Consider the following 664-nt stretch of genomic DNA (forward strand, 5'->3'; position numbering starts at 1 on the left):
CGGCCTGCAAATGGTGTTGACAGGTGGTTTCCATTCATTTGAATGACAGAAAGCACAGAGGGTTATTGGCATTTCTCCACCAGCAGGGCTACTGACTTTTCCAAATGAAATGGCCCAAATACACTCACTGAAGTATTTTTGTTGAAAGGTCTGTCTGTCACTGCATCACTCGTTTTACAGAATATCTGTGAGGGGGTGACAGGCAGACAGGGGCATTTTGGCTTTTAACATGAGTGGCCAAGTTGCCCAGGTGCCATTAGCCTTAGAACTACACCACAAAAGAGACTTGTAGCAGCAGGCTCAAATATATTTCACTCTCCAGCATGAAACTGACTCAATGCAAGTAGTTAATCCCAAAACAAGCAATTAGCTTGAATGAGTCTGCTGCAGGTACACGACTGAAACTAAATATCCTATCGGTTTTTATTACTGGACTGAGGCAGCTTTGCTCACTGTGTGCTACAATTTCATAAGGTCAATCCCACCAATTTGCAAAGTAGAACCAAAACGAGCCTGTTCATCAGTGTGTGTTTAGTTTACAGCCTGGGAATACAGAACTCAGAGACTCAGATGGAGCCAATAAGGAAATGGCCCGGCTGTTTGACTGGTGAATCGAGGGTAAACCAATAATAACACTTGTGGGGTAGGGGATAGTCGCCCGCAC

Source organism: Xenopus laevis, chromosome 6L, assembly GCF_017654675.1.
Source record: "Xenopus laevis strain J_2021 chromosome 6L, Xenopus_laevis_v10.1, whole genome shotgun sequence".
In the NCBI taxonomy this organism is placed as follows: Eukaryota; Metazoa; Chordata; class Amphibia; order Anura; family Pipidae; genus Xenopus; species Xenopus laevis.